Source organism: Doryrhamphus excisus, linkage group LG3 (assembly GCF_037039965.1).
Source record: "Doryrhamphus excisus strain RoL-2023G ecotype Guam linkage group LG3, RoL_Dexc_Guam_v1.1, whole genome shotgun sequence".
Taxonomy (NCBI): domain Eukaryota; kingdom Metazoa; phylum Chordata; class Actinopteri; order Syngnathiformes; family Syngnathidae; genus Doryrhamphus; species Doryrhamphus excisus.
In genome coordinates, this window is record NC_136359.1 from 8,444,906 (window position 1) to 8,451,681 (window position 6,776).

Genomic DNA, 6,776 nt, shown 5'->3' on the forward strand with positions numbered 1-6,776 from the left:
GATTTGAAACTATCAAGCTTTAAAAAAGTAAGATGCACAACTTAAGCTGGGTGGTAACTTAAACCTGTAATACTATATCCGTCCAGCAGATGTCAGCATTAAGCAATTACTCACCAACTTCCGGTCCGCTCATTTATAACCACATTAAGCAGAATGTGACTCTGTAAGTGCATGTAAATTAGCTTCAGTTATTATGGTAAAACTGTTTATGGTTGTGTATTTGAAGTTTGAGAGACTAGAAAAGTTTTGATATTGCTTTATTTTTAAAATATATTTATAAAATAAATATTAAAAATGTCATTTTACAATTTTATTTAATAATATATATTTTTGAATGTATTTTTTATTTTTAAAATGCACCTAAAAGTGTAATGAATTTTCAAAAATATTATTGTAATTTGGGTTTTTATTTCTATTTTTATTTTATTTTCAAGTGTATGTGTGGGTGCTGGACATTTTATTCTTACATCTGTAAAAGCACTAAATAATGTGATTAGTTTATTTATTTTTTAATGAATCGATGTGGGTGCTGGAGCTCTTAAACGGAAAAAGGACAAAGGAAAAAGTTTTTTTGGGTATATGATTATAAGGCCATACTTAAAGGGGACTAGCACCTACTCTCCCTGCAGTCCAAAACACTGACAATGTCAACAGTTGGAATGGAAAAACTTTCCATGGTTCTGTGAAAAAAAGTTGCTAAACAATCTTCCGGATGTACTGTGCAGCACATACCATCATTCTCATGAGATATTATAAAGCCCCCAACCCGCTCATACTCCATTACCCCCACCCCACTTCCATTCCCAAATCCCTGCAGTGTCTGCGGTGACAGCATTTTTAACCTTTACTGACTCAATTTTTTTTGTCATCAGACAAACAAACACAATGACAGGGCGTCCAGGGTAAGGAAGGAGAAGGAGAGAGGAGAAGGAGAAAGGAAAACATCAGAATGAACTTCGGGCCATAACATATCACTTTCTTTTGCATTACACCTTCATCAATAAAGTTTAAACTTCCGTGTTTTACTGTTTTTACATTTGACTGTTAACAGTCTGTGGCGCAGCTACAGCGTGGCCATCCTTGGTTACTCGAGCTGGGGGCCAATTTTGGCAAACGTGGCTCTGTGGTACAGATCATTAGTTCAGCCTAACCGCTGTTTCCACTTGGGCGCATTTCACTACAGCACATAACATTCCGTGGGAGAGCAGAAGAGAGGTGCCTATTTTGTTTTGTTTGAGCTGTCAATAAAAGTGTGACGATCAAAATCCACTTCCATATTATGCCCATATTATGAGCAGAAAGCACGTCCTCGGCACACTACTCAGCTATTAATTGCTCTAAAAGCAATTGTGGCAGCGCTACAGTGTGGTCAGGTGTGACCTCAATGAAAAATGTCTCCACCACTGTTTACAGCAGCTAGCTTATTTTTACACTTGCGCGACCCTTAGAATAAGTTTAAAAATGAAACACACATGTTCTGTGACACAATCGGCTTACATAAGCATCAAGCTAGTAAATGTGTCTCAGCCATATGGAATGGCCTTAAATAGAATGTGTATGACGACAGGGGAATAAAATAAATATAAACAAATGTGGTGTTATTACAGTCATGATTGAATTAGTGACGTAAATCACTTCCCATTAAGTCTTCCCTTATAAAATGGCAAGAGTGGCTCAGGGAAATATGTGACATTTAACTTTGTTGGCACCAAAGACAACCCCCCCTCCCCTCCACTCCTGTAATGTAGCCCCTGACCTTTAACCTCTGCAAAGTGCTACACTGCATCTCTCTCTCCTGGTCTGCATTGCCAGCAAAGGAGGACCATCTGGATACCTTAAAGTTGCATAAATATTTACGCAGGCAAGTCTTATAGATCAACGTGGAAGATACACACATTACGCAAACAGCTGCTTTCATCTCCGCACATCTTAATGGACTGCAGTGGGTGTGGCATCTTATGTAAATGATGTCCCCTGGGAGTCTTACAAACATATTCCAATACTCAAACTCGGATTGCCTCACAGCACCACGAAAGACAAAAGAAGAACCTACAGTTCATTGTGTGATGTTTTGGTTTTTAGAGTGAAAGAGCACCCCATCATATCCAGCAGGTGCAATGGTTGGCAAAGCTAGCTGCTTTAGCCATTTACAATGTGTGCTTCTTTATGGCCATGCATATTAGAGACCAAATGAGTGATATATTTTTATGTTTTATTGCGTTACTGCCAACTTTCCTTGTCCTTTCTCTGCTGTATGATGCAGCCATACCGCATCTTCCATATGAGATCTTCTATAAGACAAAAATCCGCAACAAAAACACTTGTCAAAGATCCTCCATATGACAAGGATCTACAACAAAAGCACCAGTGAAAGATCCTCCATATGACAAGGATCTACTGCAAAAGCACCAGTCAAAGATCATCTATATGACAAGGAGCTACTCTAAAAAAACTAGTCAAAGATCCTCCATATGAGATCCTCTATAAGACAAGGATCCGCAACAAAAACACTTGACAAAGATCCTCTACTGTATGGGAGGAATACTCTGTTGGACCTACTCCAAAAAACACCAAAGTCAAAGATCCTTTAAGATCCATTAAGACTAGCTGTTAAGGACCAACTACAAAAAGACGAGTCAAAGATCCTCTACATAACAAGAATCTATTACAAAAAATGCTTGTCAAAGATCTTCCATATGATGAGTGCTCTGCTGGTTTTTAAGGACCAATTATGAAAAGGTGTTGCCAAAGACCCTGGATATGATGTCACCATTGTTTGTGGTAGGGTTGCCAGGTGAATAGCGGATAGCTAGCGGTTGATAGAAAAAGACTGCTTTCAAACATCATAACTTTGTATGCCATGACCGTTTCACAAACAAAGCATCAATGATTGAGTACCGGACTCATCTTATGACCAGCCCGGTGTTGAGCTGTGGTGATGCTTCTCCACAATAGATGCAAAAGATGCCACAAGTTCACGAGCAGGTGATGATGCACAGGTGATACAATGGACTTTGTGTACCGCCACCAGCAGTAGTACAAGGCTGAGAGGAGTGTCTATTTGCATGAGTTGACATGCGGCTCACCACGATAGGCGGCATATATATGTGTATACTTTACAACCAGTTTGATGAGCATGGAAATACGAGCGCCCGTTGTAAGAGCTGCGTGGTTAAAGAAAAGAAACTGTGAAACGTGCAAACACACACATATCCATCCACAACATGCCAATTTTTGCTAATGATGAAACCCCCTTTTTAGCTTTATTTTATACTTCGGTAGATCATAGAGCGTGACCCCTGAAAGTCACACAAATTTCGAGTAGAGGAGGTGGAGTGAGTCCTTGAGCTCTTTAGTCAAAGTGAAGCATTGCAGCTGCAGTGTCCTCCTCCTGCTGCTACTCTTCCATCCCTCATGCAGACTTGGTGCACAAAGTCAGCAAAACATCACACTATCCGTAATAAAAGATAACTTACTGGTGTGTCCAGCGTCTCCCAGTCAGTTAGAACTAAAACAAAGCAGCATGCATCACCACTCTGCTGCTTACTGATGGAGGAAGGAAAGCAGAGGGGGAACTCTTTGCTGTGAGCTGCCAGCCACACAGTCAGTGACGTCAACAGTGATTCCTGCCACTCAGCCAATGGTCTGCCCACTCAGGGACGGGCCTCCGCCCCCCTCCCTCCATCCATCCATCCATCCATTCTGTCCTCGTGCTGCAAAAATTCCCATGGTGAAGGAAAGTTAGTGCATGGAACGGAAGAAACGATGAAGAGCAAGCATGCGGCAATAAGGGACAAAATGAGTGATTTAATTGGGACATGTGTGGGTGAAAAAGGAGAAAAGTGCAAAAAAAATGATTGACCAATAAAACTTTAAGGAATCATCTGGTCCTAGGTCAAAGTACGACTGTCATGAAACCTTTATGAACTTTACTGTCAAGCATGTACTACAGTACAGACATGGCGGTCTAGTGGTTAGCACGCAGACCTCACAGCTAGGAGACCAGGGTTCAATTCCCACCCTCGGCCATCTCTGTGTGGAGTTTGCATGTTCTCCCCGTGCACGCGTGGGTTTTCTCCGGGTACTCCGGTTTACTCCCACATTCCAAATTCCAAAAACATGCTAGGTTAATTGGTGACTCCAAATTGTCCATAGGTATGAATGTGAGTGTGAATGGTTGTTTGTCTATATGTGCCCTGTGATTGGCTGGCGACCAGTCCAGGGTGTACCCCGCCTCTCGCCCAAAGACAGCTGGGATAGGCTCCAGCACCCCCCGCGACCCTCGTGAGGAAAAAGCGGTAGAAAATGAATGAATGAACTATTTTATGCTTATAGTTTTCCTTGAATTATTTGTCTAATTTTATCTGTAAAAGTTAGCACGCAGACCTCAAAGCTAGCGAGACCAGGGTTCAATTCCACCCTCGGCCATCTCTGTGTGAGGTTTGCATGTTGCATGCGTGTGTTTTCTCCGGGTACTCCGGTTCCCTCCCACATTCCAAAAAAAAACATGCTCAGTTAATTGGCGACTCCAAATTGTCCATAGGTATGAATGTGAGTGTGAATGGTTGTTTGTCTATATATGTGCCCTGTGATTGGCTGGCCACCAGTCCAGGGTGTACCCCGCCTCTCGCCCGAAGACAGCTGGGATAGGCTCCAGCACCCCCGGCACCCTGGTGAGGATAAGCGGTAGAAAATGAATGAATGAATGAATGAACTCTCTGTAAAAGTGTTCTACTATCAGCTGTATGTTCTCATGTCCCTTTTTTCAGGAGCACTTTAAACATCAGACCACATCAAACTGTCATTTAATTTTAGTTTAGTTTTTTTTCTTTACTAAATAAGACTTGCAAGTCATGTTGCCAGTTGGTATGTTAAAAGTTGTAATACTTAGAAAGCAACTGGCGGACCCTATTCAAACAGCCGCATGTGGCCCCCAGGCCGTAGTTTGCCCATCCCTGGTTTAGGGGGTAAGTGCTAATGATTATCAGCAAACAATAAAGAATTGGATATTGGAAATGGCTGAATATTGGAAAATCCGACATCAAACTGTGGTTAACTGTTAACTGAGGTAGGTCTCTAGCTCCAGAGAAAACTAAATACGTTTCCATCGATTTTGATAGACAAACACTTCCTGGCTGCCATTTTCAGAAAATTTCAAACACGAATGATCACAATTGTAAAACCAGTTGAAAAACTGCCTCCATTTCCATATAGGCATCTGCCGTTTGACACCCCTGCGCAACCTGAAATTCCATTGGAGGAAAAAGAACCCCAGATCATAACGGCACCCCTTCCAAAACATCTCAGGTGGGATCTCCTTGTCATGCAAGTAACGTTGGAAGCTATCAGGCTCCATAAAACCTTGTTTCACCTTGCAAAGTCTCACGTTTGATGCTCTCGTGCAAATTCCAAGCATCTTTAAGGACGTTTCAAATGACACTGAAATCCAGATTGAATCCAGATTTTGCCTTATAAAGGCTGTGGTCTTAAACCTTGTTATCAGTTGATGAACTGGAGTGTAAACAGTACATAAGTCTGACAAGTTTGAAATGTAGAAAAGGGCCCCCATAATAAACAAAAGGTGAAAAATAAGTTCCCCCCTGTATGCTTCAATTTTTCCATATGCATCCCTCAGTGGAAAAGCACCCCTGCCCTGGAGGCGTTAACCTATATGCCAGCCTGCGTAATAAAACCACTGAACATCCTTCCAAGAAGTAATACCGCATGTGGAGACATGTGATGGAAATTCTTTTATTTTCCAGACTGGCATAGATGATGGTGAAATTCCCAGAAAGGATGTTAGACACCGTTTGCCTTCAGTGGGAGGGAAATGACAAAAACGATATGGTTTGAAGTGGAGCGAACCAAATGAGACAGTTAAAGTCCTACTCTATGGAAATGTCCCCTGGCTGATTTATTCAGGCGCTTCTCTCTCTCTCTCTCACACACACACACATAAAGTTAAGAGCTTGTTAAGATCAATATTGTATGTGCGTGTGAAAATATTTTGTAATTTCCCCTCAGGGCTTAATAAAATAATGCTTCAAAAATAAATCTCTATCCCTCGGAATCCCTCGTTCCCAGTGCTAAAATCCTCGCCAGTCAAATGAAACGCACCTTAGGATAGTCATGTACTAGTATTTCAGTTTCCATGTCCCAATGCGATAACACTGACTGCAAACACCTATGTAAACATGTCACACACATCACTAGTCATTATATCAAATTAGACTCTTTTTTTTACATAACTAGAACAAGTTGAGCCTGAGGCAGCCACTGCGACGATCCGATGCACTTTGAACTAAAAAACATACAAGGGAAATATTACCATAAGAATATTCTTCATTAGGACAATGATTCTAGCATGTAGAACGGGGGGCGGCTCATGCATTAGAGCCAAGTATGGCAGTGCCCCAGTGAGTGTTAGTATTACTTGTTACTATCGTTTGGAAGTACTTACCATATTAGAATTTTATAGCATTTAAAGCATCAAGGTTTTTGTCGGTCACCAGCAAAAAGACAGGCTGGTCAAATTATTAAAATTTTTAAACAGATTAATAATGGTTTTCAAATTAATTAATCATGATTCATTCATTCACTACCAAATATGTACTTATATGTTTTTTCAACCTAATTATAATTATTATAATTATTATATTTATGCGAGAGGCACAAATCAGTGATGATGCAACTCCGCAATAGAAGACAAATTTTTACTTTATCTATGCTGGCTGCACGGCGACCGAGTGGGTAGCATGCAGGCCACACAGCTAGGA

The 6,776-nt window shown here is 41.1% G+C and overlaps 1 protein-coding gene across 1 annotated transcript in view; it reads right to left on the reverse strand.

Annotated features, from left to right (window-relative positions):
* Positions 1-3,543, reverse strand: part of pde4d (phosphodiesterase 4D, cAMP-specific) — a 225,966-nt gene extending 222,423 nt beyond the window's left edge. The window contains exon 1 of the mRNA XM_058071076.2: positions 3,477-3,543. The gene's annotated coding sequence lies outside the window, so the exon portion shown is untranslated. The remainder of the gene's footprint in view (positions 1-3,476) is intronic.
* Between the last annotated feature and the right edge of the window lie 3,233 nt (positions 3,544-6,776).